The sequence below is a fragment of the Dysidea avara genome, chromosome 5 (assembly GCF_963678975.1).
Source record: "Dysidea avara chromosome 5, odDysAvar1.4, whole genome shotgun sequence".
Classification (NCBI taxonomy): Eukaryota; Metazoa; Porifera; class Demospongiae; order Dictyoceratida; family Dysideidae; genus Dysidea; species Dysidea avara.
In genome coordinates this window covers 15,242,063-15,264,630 of record NC_089276.1, presented here as the reverse complement: position 1 = coordinate 15,264,630, position 22,568 = coordinate 15,242,063, and the positions used below count along the sequence as shown (strand labels likewise).

Genomic DNA, 22,568 nt, shown 5'->3' with positions numbered 1-22,568 from the left:
TGCCATTCTATCAGAGCCAGAAAACTTCTTTATTTAACTCTAGTGAGATCTCAGTTAACTTATTGCTCACAATTGTGGAATCCTTATATGATCAAAGATACCACTATTCTTGAAAAAGTACAAAGACGAGCCACCAAGTTCATTCTAGCTGATTATGTCAGTGACTATAAAACACGCTTACTCCGGTTAGGTATCTTACCTCTAATGTATATGCTCGATCTCTATGATATTATGTTCCTTGTCAAAGCTTTACAACAGCCATCTTCTCAATTTAACATATACAACTACATATCATTTAGCTCTTCCAACACCAGGTCTTCGTCTACTAACAAACTAAATCATGTCCGCACTAATAGTAACTATGCCAGAAACTTTTACTTTAATAGAATTCCCAAGATATGGAACCAATTACCTTGCATTGACATCAACCAGTCCCTACCAGTCATCAAAGCTACTATTCAGAACTATTTATGGCAACACTTCACCACAAATTTCTCTCCTGACAATCCCTGCACCTATCATTACTGCTGTAGATGCAGCAAGTGCTATGATTCTGGACTGACAATTAACTTTACTACATAAGTTTAATTAACTCCCGGCTGCCAGCACAGGTTGCTGGCAGACCATCAATGCAACTTTTTCTTCATCTATACCCACCTACACATGTATAATTGTAATTGTATGTTGCATTGTAAAGCATTAATTATATAACCAAGTACTAAGAATAATACGAAACGCGGTTAAAATTACGTAATAAATAAATAAATAAATAATTAAATAAATAAATAATTAATAATTAATGTTTGAGAAAACTACGAGGCCTAGAGACATGAACTAACCGGGGATAGATTCGCCTGTGAATGAAGGCACAAACGTATAATCGTCGCTCCTGTTTGTGCTGATGACTTGACCATACGTGTAATTCTATATAACGCCCAGTACCACACCCTTGCTTAATTACTTACATATTGCGCGAAGAAGATTAGTGATGCCCGTGCAGGAGAGCCAGAAGCCACTTGTGTAAACAAGAAGATTACAAGTAAGTTTTTATGTTTGTAACATCTCAAGTCTCCATGCCAGCTGCCAGTGGATTCACTGATTCATGTAAATAAACAATACAAGAAAACATTAAACTGACATATGCCACGCTCTTTACAATAAGCTTACAGTTACATATAAAATACAAGTAAACAATTTTGTCTTGTGCAGCTGGCATGGCGAACTTTCTTTGTGTTGGTGTCAGGCAATTCAATACGTGCTTAATCTTTTTTGCCTTCACCTGGCGTAGCTACTAGGCTCTAGTGGCTTAGCTGTCTTCCTTTATCTGGTTCATCTGGCTTGCATACGCCTACAGCATTGTGTAGCTATCTCCTGAAAGTTGTGTATGCATAACTATGGTGTGTCACCCATCACTGTGCCATTGCTACATCACTGATGAACCTTACTTAGCTCTAGTTGATGTTGATATGCATTGCTGTATATTGGCTAATAATTTTTATCTGCATGGTGATGTTGCCTATAATGTATTGCTGCATACAATACTGCAATAATGTATAGTTCTCTCCTGTATGTTTTGTATACATATACTTTGTACACATCACTGTGCCATTTATACCACACCAATGATGTACTGGCACTTAGCTACTGGTGGCCTTTAGTTACGATGCCACTATAGTGTTATATCTGTCACTACTGTGACATATTGAGTTGATTTGGGGATAATGCATTCACCACCTAATAGCCTCACCGGGGGGCTGTCACGTTGGTGTATGTACTTGGTTATATGTGACGCGGTCCTAGTAATAATAATAATAATAATAATATTAGTGTATTATAATAATATACTGTAGCTACTACTGTAAGTTAGGTAGATAATAATGCTCAAAGACTTGAAGAAGGTACACTGGTATAAGATGTACAAGTTTCAGAATTGCAGATAATCATGCAGTTAAATCCCTGATGCTGGCTGCAGATTGTTAACATGAAACGATCTGACTGCTCTATTAGAGTATTTGAGCGTTCTATTAGAGTATATCGATCTTTTAGAGGTTTTTCAGCTTCTTTCAGCCAGCACTCCTGTCAGCTTTATATCATTTGTGGTAACTTAACTCTTTCTTCTAGGTAATCAAACAGAGACACGCCCCCTAATTCCACCGATTATTCCCGTGGTCGTCCGATTATTCTAAAATTATGCCTGTAACCATCCTATTATTCCGGAATTATTCTCACGAAATTGGTGACCTATTATTCTCAAGATTATGCCGGCATAATAGGCGCAGGCCTAGCTTCTCCTGCCAGTTACTCTGTTATACACATAAAGGAATCCATCGCTCTGGAGAAACTCGCGTAACTGGTCTAGTTTTGGTGATTCGCACTTCTATGCATACACTAAGGAAACAGCTTACAAGAACATACCAAAATTTTGTCTGATCTTACAAGTGCTCTGAACATTATCTTGCAAAGATTGTCTTTTAAGAATCTTAACACAAGATCTGTACAGATATTATAGGACACTTGACCATTGTTTATTGGTGAAATAACCTTGGACAATCCATGCAAAGTACATTGTCAAGTTCTTGTATAATTTATTACTTAGCTATATAATTAAGGGTCGATCATTTTGGTTCATAAAAGATGCATTAATGATTTATAGCTAAGTTATACCTCATTAAATCAAGCTTCAATCTCATTTAACAGAGTCATTCTTTCTTCCTTTTCTGAGGAACTCTACCTCACAGTATATTCTTCAGCTGACAAATCGTGTTGCCTTTCACTCTGCACTTCGTCGATTTCTGTTTGTGTAGTAAACTTTTGTTTTTCAGTTTTGTATAAGCTTTTCATTTAATATAATATCTGTTTAGTTTTTTTTCCTCAGTGTACGTGTGTATCTTATTTTGTTTGTTTTTTGTCTTTGTATGTACTTTTTGTAAAGGGGAGCATGTGTATCCCTTAACGAAATAGATAATGTAAATCAGCAGAAAATGAATTTAATCTGCATGCCATGCAGTTCCTTATACCTTGATCTTTACTGCAATTAATTTAGGTGGTTAGATTATATTATTTCCACAGTAGCCATATAGATACACATATCCTGAACCTCTCCAATCGCAGCAGCCACCCTTAAATTTTGCTACAGAGAGAAAATGTTTATTATTGATGTTTTGCAGGACAGGGTGATGCATGGATGGGTGCATGCATGCCGCCATTGACTCGAACTAAAAGATGAATATATGCAGTATAGCTATGCTGTTGATGTCATTGAGGAGCAATGGCAGCAAAAGCAATGATATATGTTGCATGGAAAGGAGTGTTAAGGGGGCAGGAAACTATGTCCTATGGCTTCTGTGGATTTCATTTGTATTTTTCTGAAGTTGTAGAGCTACCATGACCACTATTAACCAACTAAACAATACTTCCTGTTGTAGTTGACTCCTTGAACACCTGCTTGGTGCAATTCTGAGTGAAAATCTTCAAAGGATGTATAATAATGGCGTACTTGCAAAACACTGTCATTTTTCACTAAAACAGATTCTTCCTTTACAGTTTACGATAAAACTCTCTAAATATTCTTGCTGGGGCTTGTCATAGTATTATCTTTAAAAGTATGGGAACAGATTTTCAATTAATATTATTACATGTCTACTAGAGCGCCTGAGAACCAAAATCGAAAAACTGGTACTTTTCGTAAGACCATAGAACCAAAACTGAGAGACTAGATTCAAAAATTGTAAAACTGTGTAGATTTCTCCAATATTATAGCCTTAAACACTTACCTAAAGCTTATAGTCAGTATTCTAACTTTAAATGATGATTTCTTAGCGCTACAAACACAGTTGATGTAAAACAGAATGGAAAGCAAGCGGGGATTAGCAGAAAGCATCATTTTGTGGGGGAAGTCATAGGAATTAGTAGCATGCCCCCTAAACATATCAAATCACCTTGCTTGAAAGACCGTCCTTTAAGACTCTGTACAAAAATCTTTACAGTTATTTCATGTGTGATTCATATATGAATCTCATGTTGTAGCTAATAAGGGTGAAAGAATCTAGGACAATTCATGCAGGAAACATTTTCAATTTCCAGCTTTTGCATGAATGTATATATATGGACTTTGATTCATGCAGCTATATTTAAGATGCATTCAAATTGATTATTAATATAATATGATAACTAATTAGGGAGCTGCCAATAATGATTTAAAGTTCTGTAAATTTTGTAAATTTTTTGTCACTGAAAATAGATATAGACATTGAAAAAACTGATTAATTAATACTGAAATGAGCCAGCTACTCTAATAAATCAATGAACATGTTGCTCACCAAGAATTTATGATTGTTCTAGTAGGGTGCACACGGATTTTTTTGCTTTACATCCAAACTCATATACTACAGTATGGTATTCCATTCATAAATTAAAGTGCACGTTTGTTAGAGCTGCTACAGAAATATTATGTATATAGGCAAGTCTTTTATAGCACTGCAGGCACAATATTATAGGCTGGTGCCTATTTAGCATGTATGCAGTTTCTTGTTTTACATTCATAATTTATTCATTAATGCTTTACAGATCAAATGTAAAGCATTAATAAATATAACATTGGTACATATGGTGAAAGGTAAGCACATGGTATAGCCTGAAAGCCATTAATAGAAATGCATTTCTAGGTAGTGGTGCCACCAGTAATAGATTAAAAATTGGTACATATATAACTCAATAAAGTCATTTATTCTAATTAGGGATGCATAACATTGGATGTTGTGACAAAATTTCATGATACAATATGATAAAGCCTAGTTTACGTCATAACGATGTATGAAATTTACTCTTAAGATATAGCACAAATGATTGTGTAGTATAACTTGTATAATCACTCACACACAAAGCAGATACAGCTCAACACGCTCATTCAAACTGTTGCAGTTTATGTCATGAAATATTACATGTTGTGACATAACTGTATGTCCATGACATATAACATAAATGATTACTATATTATGGTATCCCTAATTCTAATACAGCAGTCATGAAATATTAAATACTCTCTAATAAAACAGTCAGTTTCAAGCATAACTTAATTACACTGTTTGTAAGCTATACTGAGTAAAATTATAATTATTGAACCAAGCCTATTCAACTAAATTTGTATGAAATCCACATTTCTACAAATATTTAATTTCCAGTCCTGAGCAATGTGCACACACAAGATCACTGCATGCATGCTCACTCCTGCTGTACATTGTCCAAACATTGGTGCAAAGATATTTGTCCAATGTAGGGCTGTGCGATAATGGTAAAACCTATATCTCGATAAGTGACAATCATTTTGTCTCGATAATCGATATTATCTTGATAATTATATGACAATATAGGACTGTTCTGTAAACGTATTTGTTGACACAAAGTCAAGCAGTGTAAAAATTTTTATCACTTTAGTGTGCATGTGACACCTTCCGCAATAAATGTTGTCGATTTATAATAGATTACAAAGATTTACTATTATCTCAATAAGCAAATTTATTATCTTATTTACGATAGGAAATTAGGTATCTAGATATCTTTTTATCTAAATTATCTCCCAGCTCTAGTCCAATGGATAAAATTAATGATACTAGTGAGCTGCAACATCATTATGAATCATTGAACTAGATTGAAAGATAAGTGCCATATGCATAATACAGATTGTATACCTGAGGGAGCCCAGAAATTTGCAGGCCATTCATGGACTCCAATGTGGATACATTTGTTCAGATGATATGTGGCATGTTTATATTATGATCTGTTCTCTTGTGGCACACAACTGAAGTAGATTCTAATGGAATCATGCTTATTCAGAAAAAAATTGAAATTGGGTGCTCCGAAATGGCATCTGAGGCAACTTTGCATGTAAAGTCTCCATGCAATTCATTTCAATGAGCATCAATATATATCCTTCTAATTTTGTGCTATCTACATGACCAATTATATAATTTTAATGGAATGCATATCTATTAGATAATTTCATAATGCATGAGTTTGGCCATATAGCTATACTAAATTCATCTTGCTGTATTTGTAATATGGAAACTGAATTGCATGGAACCAAAGGAGAACAAGGGTTTGGAAAGGGGGTGCACCAAGTAAATAGGTGAGCAGAGGGTCTGGGTGGCACAACCCCCCAGAAGCTAAGAGGTTGTACATGTTTTAAATTTAAACTTTAATGCACACAGTAGTTTTACACACAGACATCTGAATCATTGCACTAAGCTGTGGTTTATCAGTAGTTTGCAGTGAACAAGAGCTGTAGAGTTTATGTTGTACTACTCAGAGGATTTTCTTTTGTAGGAATTGTGTGGAATGGACAGTCAATTCGGACTAATTGTATGTTTATATTTACCTTTATTGTAATTGCATACACTTTTTTCCTTGCCATGCCCACTGTGGCCTTCTTGTAGTCCATTTAGTGGACGCATGTTGTCCGAGGACTAACATGCATTATATATTGTTGGTTTGTACTCCACTTTACATCTAATAATAGTGGCTGTCTTGCTCAGTCTACCATTCAACAGCCTGAATTGCACTATGTATACCATGGAATACCATGAATTTAGCAAAGGATCACGTACACTTCATCCCAATTGGCTAATGTATGTACTATTGTATGTTTTAGATGCACCACTTCTTCTGTACCTTGCATGTGTGTTACACTCATAGACTGATTTAAACATGAGGGTGTTCAAAAGACTGTTTGTATTTCGCGAATTACATTTGCTATGCACTTCTAAGGAAGCATATCTCGAACAAGCCTCTTGAAACCACAACATACGCACAGAAGTCTGTTTGTGGTGGCTTTGTTTGATGGGTGTTATTTTCAGCTGTCCAGCAAGGGTGTTGGCAAAGCAAGTTTTAGTCTAAGAAAGTAAACTAATAACTCTTGGTAGGTAAGCACGTTAAAGAATCACTACAAAAAATATAAAGAAATGAAAATGTTGACTATTCTATTAATATAAGTACCGTATTTACTTGGTTAAACGCCGCACCTCAAATCGTCGCCACATTTGAATAGTTGCCGCAACATAGGTCACCAGCTTGATAATAAATGCCACCCTTGAAGCAGCTTTTACTCAAGTTCCTCGTGTAATGGCGATTTCTAATAGAAAACGAAGTTACAGTGTTGCTTTAAACTGCAAGTACCTTTACTTGCTAAGCAAAGCTAATGGATGTGTTGTTGAGATTGACTAGTAGCCTCACGTAAAAGTGCTGTAAGTGCAATAAACGCCGCCCTTGAATAGTCGCCGCATTTGAATAGTAGCCGCACTGATTTTTAGCATAAGGCTAATAGTAGCAGCGGCGTTTAACCAAGTAAATACGGTATTTAACTGACTGCTCTATTACAATATCTTGATCTCGTGTGCATGATAGTTTCATGGAGAGGGATCCGCCACTGGGAACAGCTGCATGGTATATCTCCACAAAATGAATTAATTATTTCAGTAAAGCAATGACTGTTTTACTCGAGTATTCACACAATGACTGCTCTATTAGAGTACCTTAATTTTGACAATAATTAATTCAAAGTGCTGAAAAGTGGTCCGAGTGGCCAGATCATGGGCTCTGGCCATGCCTGTGGAACTACCTAGCTATTTCAGAAATCCCAATGTACATCTCGTGTTGAGGAACACTGTACTTCCAGCACTGCGTACTGCTACTCCACACTACTGCTACAGGTTGGTACTATAGCCGCGAACAGAAACACAACTATGTATATATGATGCTTATATTAATATAATTATTTTTTGTTTCATTACTACACCATGATTACTTGTTTTGAGTAACTATTCTCATCACACACAATTCCAGGGCTATCATTATACAGTAGCTAAGAAAAAAATCATCAATGTAACTGCTTCCTACTGCTCTGATGATCATCATGATAGCATACCATGTGACGGTGATGGGCTATCATTCTTCGGCCAGAGGAGGATTATAGTGGCAGCAGATCTTATACTGGACTTCTGTAGGTTGTAACATGCACTATGGTATACAACTACTGAAAGTTGTGCATTCAACAATACACAATAAATGCATGACACACACTATGCAATTAACACATGACATGTGATGCATGTTATGTATGACACATGATACACACTATGACACATGATACACACTATGACACATGACGCACACTATAACACATGGTAACACTATGACACGTGAAACATACTATGACACATGCTACACACTATGACACACACTATGACACATGACGCACACTATGACACATGATACACACGGTACACTCTATGCCACATGACGCACACTATTACACATGACACACACTATGACACATGATACACACGGTACACTCTATGACACATGACGCACACTATAACACATGGTACACACTATGACACATGGTACACACTATGACACATGACGCACACTATGACACATGACGCACACTATGACACATGACGCACACTATGACACATGACGCACACTATGACACATACTATGACGCACACTATGACACATGACGCACACTATGACACATACTATGACGCACACTATGACACATGATACACACGGTACACTCTATGACACATGACGCACACTATAACACATGGTACACACTATGACACATGGTACACACTTTGACACATGACGCACACTATGACACATGACGCACACTATGACACATGACGCACACTATGACACATACTATGACGCACACTATGACACATGATGCACACTATAACACATGGTACACACTATGACACATGGTACACACTATGACACATGACGCACACTATGACACATGACGCACACTATGACACATGACGCACACTATGACACATGACGCACACTATAACACATGGTACACACTATGACACATGATCCACACCATGACATATGACGCACACCATGACACATGACACACACACACACGTGCTACACACTATGACACATGATACACACTATGTCACATCACAAACACTATGCGATTGACACATGACACACTATGACATGTGACGCATATTATGACACATCACTCACACTATGACACATCACACACACACACACTATGACACATGATACACACTATGACATATGACACACACCATGACACATGCTACACACTATGATGCATGATATACACTATGTCACATCACAAACACTATGCGATTGACACGTGACGTATATTATGACACATGATACACACTATGACACATCACTCACACTATGACACATGACGCACACCATGACACATGCTACACACTATGATGCATGATATACACTATGTCGCATCACAAACACTATGCGATTGACACATGACATATATTATGACACATGATACACACTATGACACATCACACACACTGTGACACATGACGCACACAACTGACATGTAATACACATGCAAGCACATAGGGTAAGGCATGGGTGCGAATTCGCCCTACCAACTCAATTCTTTTAGTCGGCCAGATTACTGAAATTATTGTAGTTGCCCAATCATGACAAACAGTTTTATCAGATTGATATCATACACTGTACTTACAAATTTTACACATACCACAGCATTTAAACCATACAATTTGAATCAGCTTGAACGAGTTCTTAAAGTGCATAATGTGATCATTACTATGACTGTTGGAACATCACATAACTAGATTCATGTGAGATGCACTTGAATATAGCCAAAAATGCCAAGGGATTACCATAAGCCAGAAATTTGAAGAAAATTACTTAGGATTTGATTATTGCAAAAGACCGCCTATGGTTGATACAACAACGGGTGGCAACTGCACAACCCCAACTAGTAAACAAAATTTAGCTATAGTAAATACATAAATTATATACTGGGAACTGATGTGAATGGTGTCAAAAAAGACGTGGATTACCCTAGTCTGAACTGGTGCAATTTCTGGAGGATTATGTATGGTGTTGGCTGAGAAGTGAGAGTACTCATGTAGAATGTCAAAATGTTACGAAGCCATTTAATAAACATTTTCAAGTTGTTGTATAATCTGATTAATATTACATATTTAATAAAAAAACTGGAAGTACAGTAACACATCCATGCAAGTGACTATCAGGGCTTTGCTTACAATTAGGATCTTTCATTGGAGTGTGGGTTGTACATGCACTATGAGCGTATGCTTGTGGTAAAGGTCGCCAGCTATGTATGCTGTATAGCTCAGGCTACCACCAAATTCCTTTATTTAAGTACATACATAGCTTGCAACACTCCCTTTCTACGAGTACTGTGACTGCTCTATTAGAGTATCCAAATCTGATTTTTGTCAATCCTGTAAAAGGTCGAGCAGCTTGAATTCTGATGCATGGTAGGGCAAATGCCCTACCATTCAAGCCCACCCCTGGTTATGCCTCTGAAACTTTGGGAAATGGTCATAAAGTTACTGTGTTGCAATGAACAAATTTCATTCTTTAAATGCAGCCGGTAATTGCATGTTCTTTTATTACCAAATCCTATGTTAGGAGATAAGGTAAATCACAGAACTGTTACAATTTCCTCTAAAACAAAATACTTACACAATGACTGTCTCATCATAAAAAGTCTCAAGCTTTGAGGTTGCCATGCAGTGTTACTAGTGTGCTAATGAATCAAACAGTTCAAATAATCCAATAGCCATTTAATTGCTTCAGCACAAATAAATGCACAGCACATCTTGACATGATAAACACTGCAATTTGTGTAGCCATGCGAGATGCAGCTATTACCACCTACCGTACCAGCACTGGAATGTCCAGGCACTCTGCATCTGTACAGGCAAATCCTCCTGTGACAGGACTAGTAACTCACAGGAGGGCTGTCCAAGTCACAGAGAGAGGATGCAGAACCTCAAGTTCCACAACAGACCCAACACCGCTAAGCAAGACAATGACAGTTGGGAATCTGCCTCTCTAGTAAACACCAGGTACCCACTGATATCATAGCTAGTAGACAGCTACCTGAATTGACACCAGGTCCCCACCAATACAGCTGGGTAGACTGAAGATTGTTTGCTTATTTAAGAAAACAACAGCCATGCAACTGGACATAAATGAACACCGAACTTGCAACAAAATAATTACCTGTCCAGCTTTAAGCACTTGGCTGTGCTGCCACAGACACGAATGCGCACGCACGCACACACCTACTACACACAGGTTACACATACACTACATGAGCGTACACACATACTACACCATAAATACACACAAGATACCAACACATGCAAGTGCACACATACTTACTGAGTTCTGCAGATCCGTAAATAAAATACATCTGTCTATTGTCAATCTGCAACCCCAATAATGTTTATTACCTTGCTACGTTACAGATAGTACAAACCTTATCCTTTAACTGTTTCTTGGTCATGCTCTTTTTGCTCTTGAAAGCTCCTTACCCTGTGTGAATTAGTACACAGCATAATGAATCACTGTTCAAATAAGAAATTGAAATATACAATGAAACGAAGTAGTATATTACACATGCGTACACAGATTGGTACGGGATTACACAAACCTAGCCTGATATTTCTCATCGGTGGGGCATTGGAAAATTGTCAAAATTCCCAGCTAAGCTTTGCATAACCCATACCAAGGGTATAAGCTCCTAGGAAGTGTTTACTGAAAGTTGTGTATGTGTGTGCACGACTGCCTTGATACAGATTCATGCTTGACAGTGTCATAGTGTTGGATCAGATAATAGCATAGTTCCCTGGCCCACAGATATACCACCCCAGATACCTGAGCTTATGTCCACACAACTTTCTAACAAGTAATATTTTAATAATTAATTTCACAGGACTGGCAAAGAACAAACATTTACAGATTAAATAAATTTACTACTACATGGCCGAATTTGGGAAGACACGAAATCGACAGTAGATGTCTCGAGACCCATCGAGACATTCATCCACAAGAGGTTCCTCTCAGGTGCACTTAACAATCAGATTTAAAGCCGCATCTTTGTGATCATACACCAGAAATCACAAATCGCAAAAATATATGGGATGGTGAATCTCTGCGCATAACGAGATTGATGATCATTACATTAATAACTTGTTTAAAACATTAGCCAGTGCCAGCCAGTGCCAATTCGGTGAGACACCAGAATCAATTACCAACAGATCTTGAAATTGAACAGGATACAAACCAAGGTACAAAGTTACACAAATCACACTATGTTATTAAAGCATGCATAAAAATTCAATTAAGTTATATTAGTGTTTCTCCACAGTATATTTGAAAGTGAAATGGAAATTCTTGCCGGCAAACATGGTTATGACACTCAGACAATCACAGAGAAGTCCGTTGTGAGGTTTCCTACGCCCATGGTGGTGGATGCTCCTTGTCATGTTTCGGCTAACAATGTAGAAGTTTCTGCCATGAGTAGCACACCACAACTGCTGAGTAGACACTGTGGAAGAGACACAAATGCTAGTGACCATACAAATCTAAGCACAGTACCTGGCTCCTATGAGGTTATCCATTCACTTCAGACACACCTGCAACTCCAGTGATCTAGAGCAACCATCCATGGAAGACATGTTGCAAACAGACAGTGGTGACTACAGAAGAGACATACATACCAGTAACTCCAGTGAGCACCTCAACTTGAGCAACACACCTTGTGCCTTAGAGGTCATTCATTCACCTGACGTCTTCGCTTCCTCCAATGACTTGCTCCACTCAGCATGTGGTACGGTTGGTTTGGATGAATTCACCACGGAAGGATCACAGTCAATGAACTCCTCAAGCAACACATTTGACTCCGGGACATGTTGCCATGGGCTTGACACTACCAGAAACTCATCACAAATACCGAGACACAGCCATGTAATGACACATCCAGGAGAAGGCCACGGGATAGCACTTTGGAAGATAACACCCCTTCCACTACCAGCAGCCATACTTCTCCTCATAACACCAGTACAACGTCAAATGAGGAACTTTGTGATGAGTTTTGCCGGCTCACCTGTGGGTGTAAGAAGGCTAACGGAAAGCCTTGCAGCACACTATTCCCACCCGAGCGCTTCTACGATATCCGTGCGCAGGCAGTTTCACTTGACTACCAACAACTTGATAACATTCTGATGGGATCACTCATGACAACTGTGCTCGAAAGGGAGAACATAGTTGATGGAAGACATAAGCCTGTAAAAAGATCAAAAACACAGTCTGGTCATATGCACCATGGATACAAAGTGTGCAAGAAAACCTTTTCCTTCTTGTTTGGCGTAGGAATCAACTGCAGGATCCAGGCAATTAAATCCCACTACCTAGAGGAAGGGTTATAATACTCTGTAAGTTACGGTATAGATTTGTTTGACAAAGAGGTGTGGTCATAAAAATACCATGCATGCACAATTTTTTTTATAACACAGTGATTGATTAGTTGTAAATAAAAGTATTTTTGACAGTATTAATTCTGCCATTGTTATTATGATCACTTGGAACAAGCCCTCATCTTTCTGTGCTTCCTCTTCAACCTGCGCATTCTTTTCTTCTTCCACTTATCTCTCATCACGGAGTGATCAGACGAATTCAAATCCAACAATCGGATCAAAACCAGTGACAGAAGTTAGTCTTAATCGGTAAGCTCACAACACACACCAATCACGTGACACACACACACACACACACACACACACACACACACACACACACACACACACACACACACACACACACACACACACACACACACACACACACACGCACACACACCAATCACGTAACAATTATATGTTGGGCTAAAAGACACCCTCTGTTAATTGAAATTTATCAACCAAACAAGAGGTAGTTTGAGGATTAAGCCCCATTTATAACTCAGGCATGGTTATAATTACCCATTAGATGCTGAAGTAAGTGTTAGGAGGTAATTATGCACGCAGCTATAAAGAAGTCACCCTATTATTCTTTCAGTAATTCCCAAAACTATTGACTACAAGGTTTGTAGTTTTGGTAATTACCTGACACAGCATTACAGTACTCAGAAACACTATGAAAATATTCTGCCCTACACAAAACCAGATCGTGTTATGGAAAATTGGTGTGACATGATGCCTGTTAAACCCCATCTATATTAAACCAGTACACTTGGATAGAATATACCCCCAAAATACATTCAATAGAATTGCTGCATACAGCGGCTAAGATCAGTGGCTCTAATTAGTACTAACTCTAATGTATTGGTACATCACTAACATTAAAGAATCCAGAATCATGTGTTTGTAATTCTAAAGCTTAATCACACAGTGATGTTTAATTAAATAGAAGAGGGGGGGGGAGAACACCTGGGAGTCTAAAATCTGTATATTCTAGCATATTAGTACATAAACGCAGTGGCACAGTGTGTAAAGTAGTGCTACTCACCACAAGTATTGTAATTAGATAACGGTACGCATAATTCCCTTTGATCTTTGGAAGATAATGAGGTCTTTAAAATCCACTAAGAAACCTGCTAGCAGGTTCTTAGTATAGGTAAGACATGCAGTGCTAGGATTCTTCAGTGGATAAACAACCCCGAAGGATTATTACATCATCCTGAGGGGTGTTTAGCCACTGAAGAATCCTAGCAATGCATGTCTTAGTTGTTTAGACAATGGCTTTGTATAGCTGGAATGTTGTTATAAACCCACAAATGATGCAACTTATTTGTGAGATTGTGTGGCTAGGTGTCTTACTGGGTAAGACACCTGTGTACAGTGTCTAGGGTGTCTTACTAGAATAAAAAACTTGCGTACCTTGCAAACATGAAAGCATTCACAACATGCCATTGTCTAAAAATGGTTAGAGACCTGCTAGCAGTTAGACCTCAAACTTAGCAAATCTCACAACAGATCATTGATTTGCTAAGCTCTTCCAAGCTCATCAGGCTAATAGCCTGTATTGGGTGACCAGTCACCCAAGCCAACATCATCACAATCATTCCATTCTTTTTATAAGCTATTCAAATGAAATTTGATTGTGGGAGATAATTTAAGAATGACATAGCTGCGTTTGTCACAGTGAACGGGCAAATCCCAAAATATCACGGAAATTCTAATTAACTCCCACTATTTTGCTGAGTGTTTTAGGCTACTATTTCGTGTACAAGAAGTTACTAAAGACCGAAATGGGTAAGTCTTCTTATACTATCCAGTGTAGCTTCGCGATATCTCTAAAAGGGTGTGGTCCGTAATTAAAATAACCTCATCACTGGCCTTATCACCGCTCTGGCTCCGTCCCATAAGCACTAACTCGTGATAACAGCTGGCTAGCCATTGTATCGACATAAAAGGGAATCTAGGCCGCGTATTCCAGCTTTTCACAAACATTCTGCCGAAGCTGTGATGTTATACCAGCGATCGCACTTACCGGTTACTCCGCACCATTGATCATTTAGTTCTGAATCTTCCCTGTGCGTAATAGAAAGTGTAAGCTTCAGCAAAACAATGTCTGTGCCCAACGATTTCATTACGACAGGTTACCCAAACCCACAATGACTCTACCTATGTGCCCATATAAAACCGGCCCGTTATCTAAGTCAGTTAGAGACCACGCCCTCGGATCTTCGTGTTTTTAAAACCTCAGCTGCACCTCGGTTTTAAAAATCCACGAAGATCCTCGTTCTAGGTCTCTAACCTACACTTAGACAGTAGTCTTTATCCTGACGATGAAAAAAACAGCAAAGCAGTCTTCTTAAATATAATTAATTATTGAGGTGCTTAGATGTCATGCAATGCATAGGAGTTGGCACGTAGCACGACCTCCAGGGCCACCGTAGGTTAATGGAAATGAGGGAGCAACTGTTGATAAGCACTATCACTGGGCAGCATTATTGCTGTGGCCTGTTAAGAAGCAAACTGTGGAAGGAAATTGATTGATAATTTTCAGGCTGATGTGAAGAAACAAAAAGATGAGGCTTAATTGGAGGCAATTGCTGAAAATATTTTAAGGGAATTGCGTGGTCAGTGGTATTTTGAGTCATCAAGAGTTCTTAGAATTTTTTTGACGATGGAAAAGGAAGGATTTGGTTGTTAAGGATATTACTTCAGGATGTATGTAGGAAAGCGTGTCTCCGATGCTGTTTCTCAGAAATATGGATGGGAAATTCTCAAGCCTCCTATGACGCTCATGTGTGCAAAGTGTTTATCTGAAAAAGTTGAACAGTTCTGTGATTGTTTGATGGAGCTGTCTCCCGCACAGTTAGATGAGCAGCAATAAGATTTTTGCCAGTGTATTGCCACTGTTTTTGTAAACTACTTGGTCAGTGAACAGAATGCTTCACCTGACAGCAAACCATCAAAATCATGGAGACTAAGGTCATATTTATCAGATGAGATTTACAGGAGTAAGGAATTTGTGTGCGGGCTTTTAAATGTTCTGAGGAATTTAGAATGTGAAGGTCTGCTTGCTGCTGTTGTGGATGCATTCTGTACTAAGCCGACCTATTACCCAGTATTTGAGACACTGGGGCCTGCAATCATAGATATTAGTAAGATGGGAAGAAAGGGCCACTCAACACACTTCTTTCTCATTGCATATCCACCCTGCAGGCTATCATTAGGAAGAAGCTTGTAGCGTCAAACTTTTCTCGGCAAGTCATGTTTGCGTGTCAGTGCAAAGATTGTGCATCTTTAAAGCAATTGCTGGAGCATCCAAAGAAAAAATGCTTCTGAATAAAAACAGAGAGAGAATGTTGTAATATAAGTATAACTTAGCTATATTTCAAACGATTCTGTACTTATATTTAATCGTGGAATTCAAGTAATTCTCAGTTGTGTTATACACGTGATTTGTACTGTGATTGTTGACCTATTGAACATTTGAATCTTATCAAAACATGGTATCAGAAGTTAAACTTTGTTAATCTGTTCGAGACACTGGTGTCAACAGATCATCCTTTTCATTTTGGAAGGTCAACGTGCACTTGAGCAGTGATTCAGACAGCCACGCGGCACACGGTAAACATGGCGGCTGTACTCCTAGCTAAACCACCTGAGCTACTAAACCTTGGAAGATACCACTCATCGAGGTGAACACTGGAAGCAATTTAAATGGGACTGGACATACTATGAGACCGCTTCAAAAATAAACAAAGAAGAAGGCGCCGTACGAGTGGTGCACCTCCTTAATGTCATCGGAAAGGACGGCCAGGAAATGTTTGATGAAACCTTTTCGCTAAGTGATACAGACAGTGCCGATATTACCAAAGTGCTTCGAGAGTTCGAAGCACGATGCACTCCAGTAACCAATGTGATTTATGAACGATACATCTTCAACAAGAGAATACAAGAGTCTGGTGAAACCTTAGACCACTACTTGACCGCCATCATAAAACAAGCAGGCTGGTGTAACTATGGTGGGCTAAAAGATGAACTAGTGCGAGACAGACTCGTAAGTGGGATACAAAACGACAGGATCAGAGAAAAGCTACTGAGTAAGACTGACCTCAATCTGAGCAAAACTATTCAGCTGCTCAAATCCAGTGAAGCCACACAATTACAGGCACAGGATATGGCCAAGACAGAGCCAAGTACAGTCCAGGCTATTAAACAAAAACCACACCTTGAGAAGAGGCAGACACAGCTACCTAGCAAGCAGAAAACATGACTTCAGAAAGGACGCATGTCCAGCAGTTGGAAAGCAATGTTATATTTGTAACAAGAAGGGACACTTTGCCAAGCAGTGTAGATCAAGAAAGGCCCACCATGTGGAAGATGAATCTAGTGAGGAAGAGGAAATATTTTTATTCATGTGGTCAAAGCTCTGGTCACGTGTACAGTGAACGAATGCCACAAAGTCATTTTTGAGATAGATACAGAAGCCTCCTGCAACATCCTTCCATTTAGTGATTATGTCAAAGCAGCAGGAGACAAGCGAGAATCAGACATTATTCCCTCTAAGACCTGCCTCACAATGCATAATAACACAAGTGCTACACCTCTGGGAAAAGCTATGCTTCCTGTGGAACGAGGGGGCAATACACATCTATTACGTTTTTTTGTGATGCAGTCAGCGGTGATGCCTGTCCTAAGGAAAAGCTCTTCAATTGGAATGAGATCCTAGATTGTGATGAGGTACACTCAATTGCCACAGACTCACCGACATCAGCATCTAAGCACCTCAATGATCCAATCCTCTGCCAGTTTACTGAGGTGTTCCATGGTCTGGGTCAACTCCCTGGAGAATACACAATTCAAACTAAGCCTGATTCAGTACCTGTCATCCACCCACCTCGCCGTTTACCAGTTTCCTTGAGAAGTGTAGTAAAATGATGCCATGGTGGAACAGCAGGTCATTGCCCAGGTGACTGAACCCACATCCTGGGTCTCTAGTATGGTGGTGGCACAGAAGAAAGATGGGAGAGTTTGCATATGCTTAGACCCACAGCACGTTAACAAGGCGATTATTAGAAGTCACCATTCCCTCCCCACAATTGAGGAAGTATTAACCCATTTGATCAACGCTAAAGTTTTCAGTGTACTAGATGCAAAAACTGGATTTTGGCAGCTGAAGCTAGCAGATGCCTCCAGTTACTTGACCACCTTTAATACTCCATTTGGCAGATGCGTATGCCATTTGGGATCAGTAGTGTTCCAGAGGTGTGGCAGCAAAAGATGAATGAACTAATAGAAGGCCTCAGTGGCATAGAAGTCATTGCAGATGATTTTTTGATCTGTGGATTTGGCTCCACACTACAGACAACCATGACCACAATCTCCACCATTTCTTACAAAGAGCCAAAGAAAGAGGTCTTAAACTGAATCTAGAGAAGGTCAAACTGCGGCTGCAGTCAGTGTCATTCATTGGGCACCTTTTAACTGACAAAGGACTTGCCCCTGATCCAAGCAAGGTACATGCTATTACAAACATGCCTGTTCCTACTAATGTTAAATCCTTACAGCAGCTACTGGGAATGGTGCAGTATCTTGCAAAATTCTTACCTTAGCTCTCAGCAATTACAGAATCCCAGCGACAATTGGTGCACAAAAAGGTAGACTGGTGGTGGTCCAGGGAACATGATGAAGCAGTAAGTACTGTAAAAGCCTTGATTGCAAGGCCTCAGTCCTCCGCTATTTTGACCCATCAATGGAAATAACCCTACAGTCTGATGCCTCTGAGAGCGGGCTGGGATATGCACTACTACAGCAGGGCCAACCTGTTGCATTTGGTGCCAGGGGTATGACTCAGACAGAAAGGAAGTATGCCCGAATAGAAAAAGAGATGCTTGCAATAGTTAGTGGCTGTGAAAAATTTGATCAATTCTTCTATGGACACAAAATCACAGTGGAGACAGACCATAAACCACTAGTGAGTATATCACAGAAGCCCATGCACAATGCTCCTAGACGGCTGCAGAGAATGATGCTCTGTATGCAGAGGTATGACCTTACCATACCTACAAAAAGGGATCTGAAATGTATTTAGCAGAAGCTCTTTCTAGGGCATATCCAGAACAGTCCACACCAGTGTCACAGCCACAGTCTGAGTTCTGTTATACAATGAAGGTCAGCAGAACACCTCCATATATCCTCCAAACGATAAGAGCAAATTCAAAACACTACCAATGCAGATGAATGCTTGCAAGAACTCAAGAAGCTGATACTAGAGGGATGGCCACGGCAGAAGTCAAATGTACCTCCAGGGGTTTAACCATTTCTGAAGTGTCAAGATGAGCTCTCAACACAAGAAGGCATTATTTTTAAAGGCAGCAGAATTATACTTCCTGTTATCCTCCGCAGAGAGATGCTTCAGAAGATCCATGAGGGCCACCTTGGAGTAGCTCAGACGAGCAAGAGAAGTGTTCTATTGACCACTGATGACAGCAGAAGTCAAAGATTATGTGAGCAATTGTTCTGTTTGCAATTCTGTACAGCCGTCACAGGCTCGTGAACCGATAATGATTCATGAGATCCCACAGTGACCATGGAGCATGGTAGCTACGGATTTGTTTTCATTCAATGGAGAGACTTTTGTTGTAGTGGTTGACTACTACTCAAACTACATAGAAGTGGAAAAACTAAAGAGTACAGCGTCACGGCCAGTCATTCAAGCTCTAAAGGTAACTTTTGGGCACCATGGGATACCAGACAAGTTGGTTTCTGATAATGATGGGCCAGCATTTGCTTCCGATAAATTTAAGAGGTTTGCAAAAGAGTGGGAGTTTAGCCACATCACCACCTCCCCACACTACCCACAGTCTAACGGAAAGGCTGAGAGTGCAGTTAAGATATGCAAGACTCTCATGAAGAAGACCAGACTAGACAAGTTAACCCATAAGGTTTCACTAAACACATTTATATTCTAGACCAGACTAAACCAGACTAAACCAGACTAAACACATTTATATCATTAAGTACGCTAGTACTTAATGGTAGGGACGACGAAGGGTTGGGGGCGGGCCACCACTAGAAAAACACCCAAAAACCGGCCTCAAATCTTTTCACGACCGTTTAGCAGGATTGGTTACATACAATAAAGCCCAAAAACTCTCGCAAAGCGCTTCTAAATCCATTGACAGAGTTGGTACGAATTTTTAAAAATATTCTATTTGACCGAATTTTCTACTGACTGACTGACTGCCTGACTGCCTGACTGCCTGACTGCCTGACTGACGCGTTCAGTCAAGCATAGCGGGCGATTGGCTACAGCTACAGGCTTACTTTTTTTACAGAAACGCTTCAAATTGCTGCAAGAAGAAACCTTTGTTATTCCGATAAACGTTCAGTGCACGCGCTATGTCATTTCTTTTATCCTTCTTTACCGTGGCCATTACTCAAGGCTCTTCACCGGACGTGTTAATCACCATGCTAAGGCTTCCGTCTTCCAACGGCTGCTGTTTAGTTAGCGCACGAGGGCGCTTATAATTTCATTTACGCCATGCAGATGTGGTCTATCATTAAATCGCTTACTACATGCAGGCTTAGCACTAAGCGACATTAGCCGTTAAAAACAATGCAAAATGGCTTTAAAATAAGGTTTCGTCTCGATTTCAAAAGGGGGCGTGTCCCATTCAGCTCGAAAATTTTTAGCAGCCTCAGCCTGGATGCTTCACCTAAAGAATGTGCGTAATATAACACCATGAACTAACTATAAAACTACTAAGAAGATATACTTCTTCCGGGACGTAAATAGTGAGCAGTCCTTCCCAGGCACAGCAGTATTCATACTCAGCAGTGTATTTGATGAATTATGAAATATTTAACGAATTACAACAAAACATCTATAAAAAGTACACAAACAAGTGTAACAAAAAATTAAGAATTTAAATTATGAGTAGGGACTAAAGTATTAAAAAGTACAGAAACAAGGAGAGATTATCTACATACCTCCAGAAGTCTTGCTAGTGCACACAATCCCTACTTCAACGCTATTCCAATTGGCATGCAACTGAAGTAGGGATTGTGTGCACTAGCAAGACTTCTGGAGGTATGTAGATAATCTCTCCTTGTTTCTGTACTTTTTAATACTTTAGTCCCTACTCATAATTTAAATTCTTAATTTTTTGTTACACTTGTTCTGATTACAATTGCCAGTTGGCTCCAGCGTGAAATTGAATAAGCTCTTCGTTACTGCTATTCCCATAAGTTGTGACAAACAGCTCTAGAAACCTTTTATGATGATTTTAGTGGACTAGATCAATTTTATATTTGCAATGAATACAACATAACTAAATATATGTGATTCTATTGCTGATTTCGGAAGTACAATTTTCATGCGATTAATTAATTGCGTATTTTATTTGAAAATGCTATGCTAGGAGTGACATTTACAGATGGAACTACTCCAAAATGCTATTCTAGCAATCAGTTCAATGCTTCAAATACATTGCAGGTGCTTATGTGCAAAAACTGCAATATTATGTAAATTTAGCGAAAAAATCCTACGAAATCTTACGATGATGTCTCTAGTTTGATGGTCAACAATCTTGGATTCTCACCATATTTGGCACACAGGTACTTGGCTTGGAGGTGACCACTCTGGTTTATGTTGATGAAGTTCCTGCAATTGCGCTGTGCTCCAGGTCACGAAACGTTATTAGTTTCGCCACATAATACGCCACCACCAAAAACTCGCAAATTATAATTAACTACTTATGCTTGGTAGTAGTAGTGGACAACTTCACCAAACACGAGACAGAGTATTGGCCGAAAAATAATTTGATTGGACAGTTACAAACATACAAGTTTCCCCAGTTACTCAGTTATACTCATTGTTCACTAGTTAATAACTCTTGTGTACTGGTCAACTGACCAAACATTCTGTAGTGAAGCCATTTAAGTGTTCACACTGCTTTAATACGACCAACAACAAGTCATGCTAATAAAGTATCATGACTTGTGCAGTTTATTTCCACATTATGGATGCACACCAGTGCCACTTATGCCCTATAGCATGCTTGGTTATGTCACAAAAAACATGTACCTATGTGCTCGATGCATGTATACATAGTTACTTAGTTAGCCACATACAGTGGCACTGACATGCTATTGTGTAGGAAATACTACTACCCTGGCTGAACCCGTACACTGCGTATACAGTGATAATGAGCTATGAATCAAGCCTCATGGTTTGTGTATACCAGTGCACAC

The 22,568-nt window shown here is 39.2% G+C and overlaps 2 long non-coding RNA genes across 8 annotated transcripts in view; one reads left to right on the top strand and one right to left on the bottom strand.

Moving 5' to 3' along the window:
• LOC136255670 (uncharacterized) overlaps positions 1–22,568 on the top strand; it is a 121,140-nt gene that overhangs the window by 33,416 nt on the left and 65,156 nt on the right. The window lies entirely within an intron of this gene.
• Positions 12,103–22,568, bottom strand: part of LOC136255981 (uncharacterized) — an 18,314-nt gene continuing 7,848 nt past the window's right edge. For 5 of the 6 annotated variants that reach the window (XR_010701258.1, XR_010701256.1, XR_010701260.1 and 2 more), the window contains 4 exons: positions 13,208–13,268; positions 12,617–13,143; positions 12,457–12,557; positions 12,103–12,406 (listed from right to left, as the gene is read on the bottom strand). This is a non-coding gene — a long non-coding RNA (uncharacterized lncRNA). The remainder of the gene's footprint in view (positions 12,407–12,456; positions 12,558–12,616; positions 13,144–13,207; positions 13,269–22,568) is intronic. The other variant, XR_010701257.1, reaches the window with a different exon arrangement.